The sequence below is a fragment of the Homarus americanus genome, unplaced genomic scaffold (assembly GCF_018991925.1).
Source record: "Homarus americanus isolate GMGI-L3 unplaced genomic scaffold, GMGI_Hamer_2.0 scaffold39155, whole genome shotgun sequence".
Lineage (NCBI taxonomy): Eukaryota > Metazoa > Arthropoda > Malacostraca > Decapoda > Nephropidae > Homarus > Homarus americanus.
Genome location: NW_024737042.1, coordinates 1,488,772 through 1,504,162, shown reverse-complemented (window position 1 = coordinate 1,504,162; position 15,391 = coordinate 1,488,772). Strand labels below are relative to the sequence as shown.

The following is a 15,391-nucleotide window of genomic DNA, read 5'->3' as shown; positions in this document are numbered from 1 at the left end:
GAGTCGAGGAGTCGGAGGAAATTTGTTGTGGAGTCGGATGGGAAAACGTCCCATTCACGACTCTGACTCACCGAAGTGCTTGGTTCTTGTTCCTAAGAACAAATATATGAACCTTCAGGCATATTCATTGCAGTGATTCCACTGATCCGCACTAATTTCTTAAATTAAAAGAATTTATTTCCATTTTATGTTATTTAGGAATTTTTATTGTAGCAGGCACAGTATAAATTATAATTTTGACGATAGTTCTTCTTTTTACTATATGAAATTTTGAATTATATATCAAATTTTGTTTCTGTTGAAAAACTGCACAGAGGCTCTCATACAAAACAATTAGCTACAACCTGTTTTTTGTGAGATTAAGGCGCAAATTTAATTTAATAACTTAATCATGTAAGGTCATCCAATTTTCTCCAATATATCACACATTTAAGTACATAAATATATAACTTCCTTTACTTTTAAAAGGAATTGTAGGATCATTTAGAGCCACATCAGATTAAGTAAGCCGTTTAAACAAAATTCATATATATATGCTGAGATCGAACTTTGATATATACATGTAAATGGTGTGTTTTCTAGTTAATATCTGAATTCCCATTAAATTTATTTTTCTTTTTGGATTGAAACTTAGAAAGTCGGGTTTTATCATCTTTTTGTAGTTCTTAACATCGTCCAGATTAATAAAGTTGTAGGCAGTATAGCCACGGTGTGCTTCTACTTTTATTCTATGGCTGCTAACATACAAATTACAATTAGGATGGTAGAAATAGTTGCTACAATAGGCTGCTGAGTCGGAGAGTCGCAGCTATAAAATTTGAGGAGTCGGAGTCGAAGGTTTTGTCTTCGACTCCACAGCCCTGGTTCATACAAAGGAGTGTTAGCTACAGGACTAGCGAGGTCATCCTAAAACTGTATCTTGCGCTTGTGAAACCACACCTGGATTACGCAGTTCAGTTCTGGTCACCGTATTACAGAATGGATATCGAATCATTGGAAAGAATTCAGAGGAGAATGACAAGACTAATCCCGGGCATTAGGAACCTTGAGTACAGAGACAGGTTAAAGCATCTTAATTTGCACTCCCTCGAGAGACGTAGAGCGAAGGGCGACCTGATAGAGGTGTATAAGTGGAAGTCAGGGCTAAACAAAGGGGACATTACAAAGGTACTCAAACTATCCAACCAGGAGCGAACTCGTAACAATGGTTTTAAATTAGACAAATTTTAGATTTAGGCGTGAAATAGGTAAACACTGGTTTAAACAGAGTAGTGGATGAATGGAACAAGTTACCAAACATCATCATTAACTCGAATACGCTGAATAGCTTCAAACATAGGTTGATGCTTATATGAGCAATAGGGGTTGGGTGTAAACGGACTGTCCAGTATGGGCCAATAGGCCCGCTGCAGTTTCCTCCATTCTTATGTTCTATGTATGTATGTATGTGTGTGTGTATGTATGTATGTATGTATGTATATGTATGTATGTGGCGTATGTATGTGTGCGTATGTATGTGTGTATGTATGTATGTATGTATGTATGTATGTATGTATGTATGTATGTATGTTTAGCTTGTTGTTCTTTTATTTTAAGCTCTCAATTAGCTTTAATAAATTCACATTTCAACTGAATGTTCTAACGTGTACTCGAGGAACATGTAATCTAAATCTCGACTAATGGAGATTAGCCCCAAGCTTTTCATCTGAAGATTAACCTAACCCAACCTAACCTAACCAAATCCAATTCCCCAAAGGTAAGAGTGGAGTCAATCTTCAGGTAATCCGAACTTTCTTTTAAAAAAACAAAGGCATTGCTACAACTTCTCACAAATAACCAAGTGTGTCTCTTGATCAATACCTGTGCAGGACAGAGAATACCTGAAGAATTACTAATAACAACCCCCCAGACCCAGGCTAGGGAGGCCTCGACACCCCCTCAACCAATGTCAACAAGCGCACTTCCCAGCGCTAATTACAGCAACAGCGACACCAGCAGCTGCAGCAGTGGTCAAGGGACAGAGACAAGGGAATCCTCCGCATCACCACAAGGTACACAGCACTTGTCAACACTAACCGTCAGCTGTAGCAATATTAGCAGCAGCTGGAGCAGCAACAGCAGCAACAATATTGGCAGGAACAGCAACTGGCACCAATTATAGCAGCTGGAGCAACAATAACAACAACTGCACCAACAATAACAGCAGCTATAGCAACAATAATAACAGCAGCAGACAGAGCAACAGCAGACAGCTAGAGAAAGGTGGACGCGTATCAACAGTGTTCCAGACACTGCTGGTGTTGTTACTGATACTGTAGCTTCTGACGCTGCTGTTCCTTTTTACTACTACTAGTTCTGTTAGTGAGGTACTACTACTACTACTACTACTACTACTACTGTTGATGAAGATCTTACTATTGTCACCAAGAAAAACATAACCTCCTAAGATAGCTGACATGTTTACTATAGACTTGACCATTTTTCCCAATTCTCTTCTCCGTGAGGATGAAGAGAGGAAGATAACGGAGGGTGAGAGGTGAGGAGAGTAGGGATGGCATCGAGTGGGTGGTGAACAGGAGAGGTGAGGTGGTTGAGGAGGGTTCAAGGCGAAGTGGAATGTGAGAGACGGGAGAGTAGAGGAGGTAGGAGAGGGGAGACCCCCCATACACGAGCAGGGATAGTAGTGATGATTACATTGTTGTGCAGCGAAGGAGGTTGTACCAAAACAATTAGCCCCTTAAACTCCCTTCTCTTCCCTACCTCTTCCTTCCTTTCCCTTTCTCCCTATTCCCTTTCCCTCCTTTCCTCCCCACTTCGTTTCCTTCCCATTCCCTTTCCTACCCACTGCATTATATCTCATCTCCCCACTCTTTCATCCCATCTCCCACTCTCTTCATCCCATCTCCCCACTCTCTTTTATCCCTTCTTCCCACTCTCTTTTATCCCTTCTTCCCACTCTCATCCCATCTCCCCACTCTCTTTATCCCTTCTTCCCCACTCCCCTCTCCTCCCTCCTACCCACTCCCTCCCCTCTACCCTGGATTACTGCCCCTTGGCTTTCTTTCTCCTCCTCATCCTTCCTTCTGGCTCCTCTCGATCCTTTCCCTCAACCCTACCCTACCCCCCACCCTACCTCCCACCCCACCTCTACCCTACCCCCTCTACCCTACCTCCTCTACCCCTACCTCCCCACCCTACCTCCCTCTACCCCACCCCCTCTACCCTACCCCCTACCCTACCTCCTCTACTCTACCCCCTACCCTACCCCCTACTCTACCCCCACCCCTACCCCTACCCCTTCCTCCCTACCCTACCTCCTCCCCACCTCCCCTACCTCCCCTACCCTACCCCCTCTACCCTACCTCCTCTACCCTGGTTCCTGCCCACTGGGTCTCATTATCCTGTTTCCCCTACACGTGATACTCCTCCATTTGCTTTTATATATCTTTAACTAACACATGTTTAATGGTCTGGTTTCTACAACAGCTGGGCTGGGTCAGGTCAGGTTAGGTCAATTCAGGTGAGGTTAGGTTAGGTCAGTGCAGATCAGGTTGGGTTAGGTCAGGTTAGGTTGTTTTACTCCGAACATCACATACTGTGCTCAAGTATGGTGCTCATTACAATACGATGAAGAGGTCTGATCCAGAGTTAAAGTCACTTCTATGTATAGATTTTCAGTACACGGGGAGGACTGGTGATGCCACGGACCAAGAAATTCAACATTGAAATTACACTATGCTCTACGCTGGCACCATCGCCCGTCGTGGTGGCACAGTGCCAAGCCGTGAAGATTACCCTCCACCAATCAGCGATAAGAAAATAAGTCCTTTCGGTGCAAACTACGTGCTGTAACCTCATCACCAACTGGCTAAACTTCACGTCTCTCCGCAATACCTATGTAGATTCACCCTCGTTCGGAATCCAATACTGATGAAGATGCATATGTTGCTTCCAGGCCTTGGTAAACATGTAAGAAGGAGCGTATCATCTGGGGTGGATGAGGTGGATGTTGGCCGTAAAATAAGGGAAGCCAGAGACGCAGCAGTTGGACAACACTTGATATAGAAAACCAATTCATGTTTTAGTTTCGCTTTTACACACACGTTCGTATGTCATCATAGCTGAGTAATTGCTCAGACAGACAAAGGCAGAAAAATTAAAAAGAAAAGTCAATCACTTCTCTCTGGCCCTCAACACGACCCTACACTGGCACCCCTCAGGACGACACTACGGAATTGACTAAAGTCAGGACCTGGGTAATATTTAATAAACTGACCTTAAACCTCAAGAAAATCCACTACACAATATATAACAAAAGGAAAAACTTAACTCCAGATTTGGACCTCCTGTACCTCGGTAATTCAGTCCTCAAACGAGAACAAAATACTTAATTCCTCAGGGTTATTGTTGATGATAAACTAAACTGGAGAAACCACATACGCCATTCACAGTAAAGTCAATAAACAGTGAGGTATCCTGTGTCACACTGGACAGTCGCTCACTCCTGCAGCAATGTAATAAATATATTATGATCTTGTTTACCAACACTTGATACACTGTCACACACTATGGGGGGCCTCTGGCCTTACAAAACACAACCCCTGATTACTTCACAGGTGAGAGTTGTGCGGACAATGACTTACTTGAAAATAACTGATCACACTAACGAATAATTTACGAAATTGAAAAAAAATAAATAAATCCGAGGATATTAACACCTACTGCTGTGCACCTATTTGTTGACAAATCTGTCAATCACTTGATTGACAGCAATTATTGCCAGTTCCGGAAGAATCAGAGGAAAACTTAAGACACCATGAGCAACTAAGACCACCCCCCATGCGCTCCTCTCAGTCCCAGACCTCCATAAAATATCATGGTGTGAAGGTGTGGAACAACTTACCCCCACCCATCCGAGTAAAGACTACGCTCCCTTCCTTTAAATCATCTGTAATAAATATCTATCGTCTAAGTATTAATATTTTTGCAATACCTACTTTATAGCCCTACGTTTATTGTACCACCAAAACCATTATATCATAAAAAGTCATGTAGATAGATAAGGATTACCATTGCAATAATTATATTTGCCGACAAGACTTGATACAGACAGCTTTGTCCTCTTGTTCCACCTTAATACAACCCATGTTGTACTGCTTCCTCCTTATCATATTAATATATATCAACTCCACTGTAAAATATGTATATACTTATGATACAAGTGTAAAAAATAACGAAGTGATAATCGCAACATTCTCGTATGTTCTTACTAACACAGTGTTGCGTGTACTATTCCAGTTGATACTAAGTGTTACATAATAATACTTCCTTGAGAGTTCAGGCCATGTTAATATTGTTATTATTATCCACTGTGTATCTGTGTTCGTCTGGCTAAATAAACTGTTTCAATAACAATATCAATACTATGGCTTGGCCCTCAATACGACCCTACTGTGGCCTAGCCTTCCACACCTCACCCTGGCACCCTCAACACGACCTCACACTGGCACTCCTCAACACGACCTCACACTGGCCTGGCCCTCATCAATATTCCTTGCTGGCGAGTCTCAGTTCGGAATCTTTCGCATCAGTTGTCTTCCTCCCACCCCGACCCACAACACCCCCGCCCCCCTACACCACCCTGCCATCCTCCCTCCCTGGTCCATAACACCCCCGCCCCCTACACCATCCTCCCTCCCTGGTCCACAACACCCCTGCCCCTACACCATCCTCCCTCCCTGGTCCACAACACCCCGCCCCCCTACACCACCCTGCCACCCTCCCTCCCTGGTCCACAACACCCCCGCCCCCTACACCACCTGCCATCCTCCCTCCCTGGTCCACAACACCCCCGCCCCCCCCCACACCATCCTCCTCCCTGGTCCACAACACCCCTGCCCCTACACCACCCTGCCACCCTCCCCTCCCTGGTCCACAACACCCCAGCCCCTACACCACCCTGCCACCCTCCTCCCTGGTCCACAACACCCCAGCCCCTACACCACCCTGCCACCCTCCCTCCCTGGTCCACAACACCCCAGCCCCCCACCCCTGCCACCCTCCCTCCCTGGTCCACAACACCCCAGCCCCCTACACCACCCTGCCACCCTCCCTCCTGGTCCACACACCACCCTGCCAAACCTCGTGTCGATGTTTCCATTACGCCCGCTACACAAGGGTTTGAAACCTCTAACCCTCCAAATATTTTCTTCTTACTGTCAGACAACAATTCGTTCACTAACACGACTGTTGCTATTCCTACTGTTACTGTTGCTTCACACAATACCCCACCAACTGTTGCTCCCGCTGTTCCTGGAGATATTGCAGCCAGTTCCTACTAATACTCCCACTCAGACCTACGGCTTTTACTGCTGGTGGTGTTATCCTCAACATGCAGTATATGGGTTTCCTTATATATTTCCATTGTCGATCTTTTCTCTCCTCCTCATTCTAATCTGATTCTCCTCTTGATATTAGGTTTTTCGTACACAACTTATTTTCGTGAATTTCCTTATTTTTCCTAAGATTCCTATTCTCTTTTATATTCTTGATCCTCGCTGTCTTATCTGTGCAGATTTTGGTACACAACTCTGATTACATTCCCAATACTACAGGTGTGTTCCCAGAGGCTATAATCTTCTTCCTTTTCTCTATGTGTAACAATGATCAAATCTCATCCACCAAACATCGTATAAACTCATAAGGAGACTACATCACTCTATCCCATCTGTGTTTATATTTGGCTTCGTATTTCTCTCTTAAACATCATGACACACTAATGGGTGATGCATATTTTGATCTTTATTGCTCCTAACACTGGCCATAACAATCCTCCTCCGTCCATTGGGTAAAACCATCTCCAGTCACACCCTCTTCACACCACAAGACTTCAGTACCTTCTTCCTCTCTCTCTCTCTCTCTCTCTCTCTTAGTTCGGACCTAAAATAAAACAGAACTTATAAAAAAAGGTCAATTTGTGTTCTCATTTTAATATGTACTCGACCCTGGTCTATTAAGGAGATAGTCTATTAGGGAGATAGTCTATTAGGAGATAGTCTATTAGGGAGATAGTCTATTAAGGAGATAGTCGATTAGGGAGATAGTCTATTAGGAGATAGTCTATTAGGGAGATAGTCTATTAGGGAGATAGTCTATTAAGGGAGATAGTCTATTAAGGAGATAGTCTATTAAGGAGATAGTCTATTGGGAGATAGTCTATTAGGGAGATAGTCTATTAGGGGAGATAGTTTATTAGGGATAGTTAAGGGAGATAGTCTATTAGGGAGATAGTCTATTAGGGAGATAGTCTATTAGGGAGATAGTCTATTAGGGGAGATAGTCTATTAGGGAGATAGTCTATAAGGAGATAGTCTATTAGGGAGATAGTCTATTAAGGGAGATAGTCTATTAGAGATAGTCTGTAGATAGTCATTAGGGAGATAGTCTATTAGGGGAGATAGTCTATTAGGGGAGATAGTCTATTAGGGGAGATAGTCTATGGAGATAGTCTATTAGGGAGATAGTCTATAAGGGAGATAGTCTATTAGGGAGATAGTCTATTAGGGGAGATAGTCTATTAGGGAGATAGTCTATTAGGGGATAGTCTATTAGGGAGATAGTCTATTAGGGAGATAGTCGATTAGGGAGATAGCTATTAGGGAGATAGTCTATTGGGGAATAGTCTATTAAGGAGATAGTCGATTAGGGAGATAGTCGATTAGGGAGATAGTCTATTAGGGAGATAGTTTATTAGGGAGATAGTCGATTAGGGAGATAGTCGATTAAGGGAGATAGTCTATTAAGGAGATAGTCTATTAGATAGTCTATTAGGAGATAGACTATTAGGAGATAGTTTATTAGGATGCTAGGAGATAGTCTATTAAGGAGATAGTCTATTAGGAGATAGTCTATTAGGGAGATAGTCTATTAAGGGAGATAGTCTATTAGGGGAGATAGTCTATTAGGGGAGATAGTCTATTAGGGGAGATAGTCTATTAGGGAGATAGTCTATTAGGGAGATAGTCTATTAGGAGATAGTCTATTAGGAGATAGTCTATTAAGGAGATAGTCTATTAAGGGAGATAGTCTATAGGGAGATAGTCTATTAAGGAGATAGTCTATTAGGAGATAGTCCATAAAGGAAGATTACTCCTACTTCCTATCCCTTCCTATAAACATCAACTCCACCTTCCACCATTACTCTTAAGGCTGATGTTTCCATAAACATTTTAACATAATTTTCTATTAACACAAACATCCATCTTCTTCTCCTCTATCCTCCTTCCTGTCGTCTATTATTACTCACAACTCATGACGACAGAAATGACTCCTAACCACACACCCGTCTCGATATAAACAAACCAACCTTTTATAATGTAAAGCACACTGGCGTCCCTAACCCTGTGTATTAATATTCTCCTCCACTGTACAAGTCTGATGTTGCTTCATTATAAGGTACAGTATCGGATGTCTCAGTAAGTGTTGGTTAGTTTAGTTTAGGTTGAGGTTGGGATAGGTTAGGTTAGGTTAGGTTAGGTTAGGTTAGGTTAGGTTAGGCTAGGTTAGGTAGGTAGGTAGGAGTGTGTAGGAGTTGTGGTTTAGGTTAGATAGGATAGGTTTTGAGTAGGAGATAGGAGTAGGTTAGAGTAGGTTAGATAGATAGGTAGGGTTAGGTAGGAATTACTAGATCCGCAGAGGAGAGCTAGAACAGAGTGAGGAGTAGTTCTAGTGCTAGTCATGATAACTAATAGCAACAGCAAGAGACAGCGGTAACAGCCACAGTAACAGCAGCAAGATACAAGAGTAACAGCCACAGTAACAGCTGGTTGAAGCAGCGTCGGAAACATCCCGGAGATTATTAGCGTGTGGTCTAATGTGTGGGTCAGGTAGGGCCTCGAGAGCCATGACCCAGCCTGACCCGAGTCCACAGCCACCTAGGGACCATCCTGGAGGCCCTCATCAACCACACCTCCTTAATGGTGTGGTCGTATACCCAAACCACTAACCATCCCAATTACACTACTCACCCCCGTTTTATGGCCCACCCCTTTAATACCATCTGAGTAAACGACCCCCCTTCACTTCCCCTCAACAATGGCCAGATGAGAGTAGTAATCTAAATAACTGCTTAGCATGGTTTAATCACCAGCTTCACTACCCACTGGAGGGTCACCGTTTGTGAGGGGTGATACGCTCAGGGCTCAAGGTCATGACTACTGGTTGACGGGCAGTTTCCCTATTCCTTGAGTGATGCGACAATCGTGATATGGCTCAGCACTGCCGAACTTCCAGGCCGCCCAGCCCAGCCCCGCCCTGCCCCACCCCCACTCCAGCCCTCCCCACCCAGCCCCTCCCCACCCAGCCCCTCCCCACCCGCTTACGTGGATGATCAAATCTGATTGAGGGGAAGGTATCGTCCTGCATTAAGAAGACCCAAGTATAAACGCTAACTAGTGTCTAGGTCAGAACGAAGAAAGAGAGAGAAGAGTCACCACCAGGAAGGAAGTAGGGAGGTAAGAGCCGAGCTGGACACGTCTCCTAGGGCCTGGAGGGTAGGGGAGGCGGAATGGGAGGAGGAAAGGGAGGGGAGGGGGAGAAAGAGGAGGAGGAAAGGGAGGGGAGGAGGAGAAAGAGGAGGAGGAGGAAGGGAGGGGAAAAGGAGGAGGAAGGGGAGGGGGAAGAGGAGGAGGAGGGAGGAGGAAGGGGAGAAGGAGGAGGAAGGGGAGAGGAGGGAGGAGGGAGAGGAGGGGAGGAGGAGGAGGAAGAGGAGGGGAGAAGGAGGAGGAAGGGGAAGGAAGGGGAGGGGAGGAAGAGGAGGAAGGAGGGGAAGTGGGAAAGGAGGTGGAAGGAGGGGGAGGAGGAGGAGGAAAGGGAGGGGGAGAAGGAAGAAGGGGAGGAGGAAGGGGAGGGGAGGAGGAGGAGGAAGGGGGGAAATGAGGAGGAAGGGGAGCGGGAGGAGGAGGAGGAAGGAGCGGGAGGAAGAGGAGGAAGGGAGGGGAAGGAGAAGGAGGTGGGAAGGAGGAGGAGAAGGGGAAGGAGGAGGAAGGAGAGGGGAGGAGGCGAAGGGGAGGGGGAGGAGGAGGAGGAAGGGAAGAGGAGAAGGAGGTGGAAGGGGAGGAGAAGAGAGGGGAAGGAGGAGGAAGGAGGAGGAAGGGGAGAAGGAGGGGAGAAGGAGGAGGAGGAAGGGAAGGGGAGAAGGAGGAGGAGGAAGGGAAGGGGAGAAGGAGGAGGGGAGAGGGAGAGGAAAGGAGAAGGAGGAAGTTCCCTGGCTGAGTTCAGCGAGGTAAACACACCGCCGTACGCTGGAGGTCACGTGGCCTTACGGAGGGTGAAGAAGAAACGAGTGAGGGAGGGCTGCCACCTTCCCTCCTACAGCAGATCATTAGCGGTGGTAAGGCGGTCGGAGAATTTCAATGGCACCTGGCAGGATGCATTATTCAGCGGCATCCTCAGGCACCAACCCGATTTGATTAAGACTCGGACTTGGGACCGTGACCAGCAAGGCAATGCAATTTGTAGATTGGGTGGACCCCGCCAAGTTTGAGGAATCCAGCCCCTGCCGCCCCTCAGTTCTCCCTCAGCATGTTAAGCATATAAATGGTCGAGATGATACAAGGTGGCAGTGATGAACCGTTGGAGAGCTGAGGACCTCTCCCCCACCCCCAATACAGCGTCACAGGGGTCGGTGGTGAAGGAGGTGGGATTGAGAGAGTGAGGGGTTCAGGAGTGAGGGCTGAGGGAATGGGGTTGTGGAGGAGGGCTAAGAGAGGAGGTTAAGGAGAGGAACTGAGGGAAGGAGGTTGAGGGGCTGAGTGGGAGGTTGATGAAAGAGGTTGAAGGAAAAGGGGACTGCGGAGGGGAGAACTGGAGTCTTAATTTGACAAAAGGTGGGTTAAGGAAAGGGCTACCTTTAAGGGGCAGCCCATAGCTACCATTAGAGGGCTGTCCGTGGCTACCATTAGAGGGATGTGTCCGTGGCTACTATTAGAGGGGCTGTGACCGTGGCTACCATTAGAGGGCTGTGACCGTGATTGCCTTGAAGCAGCCGAGTCCGTAGCATGGATTTGGCAGCTACAGGAAGAGAGCGACGGTGTGTATATGTAAGGAGTCAATATATGTCTTCAGTGTTTGTCCTTGGAATGGGTCTTAGTATCTGCGTAAAGACGAGGTCGTATCTGCGTAAAGACGAGGTCGTATCTGCAATATAGGAAAGGTCGTATCTGCGTATAGAAAAGCGTATCTGCACATAGGAAAGGTCGTAACTGTACATAGAAAAGGTCGTAACTGCACATAGGAAAGGTCGTATCTTCTTGGTTATACAATACCCATGTCCTCTGATCTTATTAGTTTACATCAGCACGACTCTATACTTACTGTACATCAAGAGCCAAAGGTACTATATACACTGTGTCTTGTCCTATTTAAGGAAATTGTAGGAAATGAGGAATGAGAACAGAGAGAGAGAGAGAGAGAGAGAGAGAGAGAGAGAGAGAGAGAGAGAGAGACTTCACACAGATATAGGTAAAATTCTCCTCAGTAACCTTTAAAATAACCCTGAAGATCCTACAAGAAAACTATCAAAGTCTTGAGGAGGTAAGAAAGAACCCTCACCATAAAGAACCACCTCACCATAAAGAACCCTCACCATAAAGAACCACCTCACCATAAAGAACCCTCACCATAAAGAACCACCTCACCATAAAGAACCCTCACCATAAAGAACCACCACCATAGAACCCTCACCATAAAGAACCCTCACCATAAAGAACCCTCACCATAAAGAACCTCACCATAAAGAACCCTCACCATAAAGAACCCTCACCATAAAGAACCCTCACCATAAAGAACCACCTCACCATAAAGAACCCCTCACCATAAAGAACCCTCACCATAAAGAACCACCTCACCATAAAGAACCACCTCACCATAAAGAACCACCTCACCATAAAGAACCACCTCACCATAAAGAACCCCTCTATCATCCACAAAGAAATCCTTCACCCGTATAATTTAATCCACTACGCAAACTACACCTGTACAAAACATCCGTCAACATCCACTACAAGACCTGAGGCACCATATAAACTATCTTCCTCTGTAAGTATTTCTATAGGAGCTCACACACACACACACACACACCTCCTCTCTACCCTCCCTTCACTCACTACCCCTTTCACTCCCTCTCCTTTCCCCCTCATCAACGTTAGGCAATTCTCCTCCTCCTCTCCTCCTCTCCCTCCCTTCCCCTCCCTTCCTCCTGAATGGCACCTCCTTCTTCCTTCGACGTTTCCTTATCTCATACCTTCAACCTTCCTCATTTCCCATTCATTCTCTTCCTCCTTCCTTCTCCAGGCACTTTACCATCACTTCCCTTACGCTACCCTACCTCTAGCGTTCCTTAGGACTCTTCACTCTGACACCCCTCCCTTTACGCCCTCCTTCTGACACCCCTCCCTGGCATCTCCCCGCCTCACAACACCTGGAGTAGTAGGGATTCACCGCGTGTTCAAATATTTACCCTCTCCAATGTACTGTGTCGAGACGCTAATGATGGTATGAAAGGGAAACGTGTAACTCCCAGTGGTGAGAAGGAGGGGAAGATAGGATGGAGGAGGAGGAGAGGATGGAGGAGGAGGAGGAGGAGGAGGAGAGATGGAGGAGGAGGAAGAGGATGGAGGAGGAAGAGGATGGAGGAGGGGAGGAGAAGAGGATGGAGGAGGAGAGGATGGAGGAGGAGGAGGAGAGGATGGAGGAGGAGAGGGTGGAAGAGGATGGAGGAGGAAGAGGATGGAGGAGGAGAGGATGGAGGAGGAGAGGATGGAGGAGGAGGAGGAGAGGATGGAGGAGGAGAGGATGGAGGAGGAGAGGATGGAGGAGGAGGAGGAGAGGATGGAGGAGAAGCAGGAGGAGAGGAGGAGGGAGGAGGAAGAATTAGCTGGTAGGGGAGTGGAGCATGGCAACAGTGGGCGGGGGATGGTAATGGTAGATCGGAGCATGGCAACAGTGATGTAGGTCATGACAACAGTAAGTTAAAGGATCCGTTTTCTTTCGTTCAATGGACTTAACAATTTGACAACTTTCATCCTTCAGTTTATCGCTCAGTGAAGTGGGTTTTTTCCTTCAAACGAAAAATTGAATTAAATTTTACTTTCTCCCTTTTAGTTCGAAGGATTTTTGCCTGGGCTTCTAATGCACACACTAGAACACTTTTCCGTTCACTGAAATAACATTTATAACGAACGAATCACAAAGAAATGGTCTTATTTTCTGTATGTAGACCCACAATAAATTAATGTTACTATGTTATGAGTCAGTGTGAGGGCTGTAAGAATCAGTGTGAGGGCTGTAAGAGTCAGTGTGAGGGCTGTAAGAATCAGTGTGAGGGCTGTAAGAGTCAGTGTGAGGGCTGTAAGAGCAGTGTGTGAGGGCTGTGAGTCAGTGTGAGGGCTGTGAGAATCAGTGTGAGGGCGTGAGTCAGTGTGAGGACTGAAAGAGTCAGTGTGAGGGTTGTAAGAATCAGTGTGAGGGCTGTAAGAATCAGTGTGAGGGCTGTAAGAATCAGTGTGAGGACTAAGAGTCAGTGTGAGGGCTTAAGAGTCAGTGTGAGGGCTGTAAGAATCAGTGTGAGGGCTGTAAGAGTCAGTGTGAGGGCTGTAAGAGTCAGTGTGAGGGCTGTGAGAGTGAGACCTGGGGTTGAGGGCCGTATAAGCTTGGCCGTCACTGTAATAATAAAAGGCACGGAACAGGTTTATTAAATCAGGGTGTTAAAAATGACTCATTTTATCCAGCGGAAACTCCCCGAGGGTTATTACATGTGTGGCAATATTGGCAGTGAGGCTGTCGAGCTGTGGTGTGGTGGTGGTGGTGAGTGGAGGTGGTGTGGTGGTGTGTGGCGGCGCTGTGGCGGTGTGTGGTGGTGATGGGTGCGGCGGCGGCGTTGTGGTGGTGGGTGGCGGCGGCGTTGTGTGGTGGTGGGTGGCGGCGTTGTGGTGGTGGGTGGCGGCGGTGTGGTGGTGGTGGTGGTGGTGTGTGGTGGTGTGTGGTGGTGTGTGGTGGTGTGTGTGCGGCGTTGTGGTGGTGTGTGGCGGCGTTGTGGTGGCGTGTGGTGGTGGTGGTGTTGGGTGGTGGTGTGTGGAGTGTGTGTGTGGCGGCGTTGTGGTGGCGTGTGGCGGCGTTGTGGTGTTGTGTGGTGGTGGTGTGGCGTTGTGGTGGTGTGTGGTGTGGTGTGTGGCGGCGTTGTGGTGGTGGTGTGGCGGCGTTGTGGTGGTGGGGTGTGGGTGGTGTGGTGGTGGTGTGTGTGGTGGTGTGTGGTGTGTGTGGTGGTGGTGGTGGTGTGTGGTTGTGGTAGTGGTGTTGTGTGGTGGTGTGGTGGTGGTGTGGTGTGGTGGTGGTGGTGGTGTGTGGTGGTGGTGGTTGTGGTGGTGGTGGTGGTGTGTGGTGGTGGGTGGTGTGTGTGTGGTGGTGGTGGCGGCGTTGTGGTGGTGTGTTGTGGTAGTGGTGTTGTGGTGGTGTGTGGCGGTGTGTGGCGGCGTTGTGGTGGTGGTGTGTGGCGGCGTTGTGGTAGTGGTGTTGTGGTGGTGGCGTTGTGGCGGCGGTGTGTGGTGGTGGGTGGCGGCGTTGGCGGCGTTGTGGTGGTGGTGGTGGTCACAAGTACTTTAATGATGATGTACGGTGCACATTGCGAGGTTGTGTAGGATGGTGGATGTGCTAGTTAATGCTCTGTGACCCTTGAATAATGAGGGTGCGTGGTCTCGTGGTGATGGTGGTGGAATGTGGTGTTGTGGTGACGTGTGGTGGTGGAATGTGGTGTTGTGTTACGTGTCTTGGCGGTGCTGACGTGTGGTGATGACGACGTGTAGTGGTGGTGACGTTGTCATGGTTGCGGTGTCTTAAATATTCAAGAATAATTATAAGACTTCAGCTGAGGTACGTCAGTTAACGATACTACAACAACGTCATCAACCACAACTATCTGCCCCACCACCTCCACCCCCCCAACACCACCATCACCGGCAACCCCCAACACCACCATCCCTACCACCATCCCTACCACCATCCCTACCACCAGCACCAGTACCAGCAGGCTTGGGGCCCCACTTGTTGCGGCAGGGCAGCCTCGGCCAGTATTGCACATCTATTATTTACACACCGCGGGGTCACCGGACACCAGGGGACCAGTCCTCATCGGTACTTCTACACTACAACAAAAATCTCCGCCGTTCTCACCCCCCCCACACGCACGCACACACACGCACGCACGCACGCACACACGCGCACACACACACGCACACGCACACACGCGTTTTCTTTCACAACATCTTAGTTTTCAACAGATGTTACCTATACATAACCGCGAGAGTTGTGTCGGTGAATGTAAGGAGCATCCAGAAAA

General features: G+C 47.4%; 1 protein-coding gene across 1 annotated transcript in view; it reads right to left on the bottom strand.

Moving 5' to 3' along the window:
* Positions 1 to 15,391, bottom strand: part of LOC121872555 (protein O-mannosyl-transferase Tmtc3-like) — a gene marked incomplete at its 5' end in the record, with an annotated part of 150,091 nt that overhangs the window by 30,805 nt on the left and 103,895 nt on the right.